The sequence below is a fragment of the Delphinapterus leucas genome, chromosome 14 (assembly GCF_059928025.1).
Source record: "Delphinapterus leucas isolate spDelLeu-1000000601 "Yukka" chromosome 14, BTC_Dleu_Yukka2, whole genome shotgun sequence".
Classification (NCBI taxonomy): domain Eukaryota; kingdom Metazoa; phylum Chordata; class Mammalia; order Artiodactyla; family Monodontidae; genus Delphinapterus; species Delphinapterus leucas.
Window position 1 is genome coordinate 39,349,048 of NC_143142.1, and position 297 is coordinate 39,349,344.

The following is a 297-nucleotide window of genomic DNA, read 5'->3' on the forward strand; positions in this document are numbered from 1 at the left end:
TTTATAACTTAATACCAGTTTTTAGGAAATACAGGATATGGAAGAACACCACGAGGTGTTAAATGACACCACAAGGTAAAAATGAGCCAAATTCAGAATGCAGAAGATTCTATGGAAGAATGAACTAGCTTCTCCAACAAATCAGAAAAGACAAAGAAGTAGGACCATTACAAATTAAAAGAAACTTGGGAAATATAACAACCCGACACAATATGTAGACTTTGTTTGGATCCTCTGTTTTCCTATTGCTGCTGTAACAAATTAACACAAAACAACACAAAGTGATTAGCTTATAAT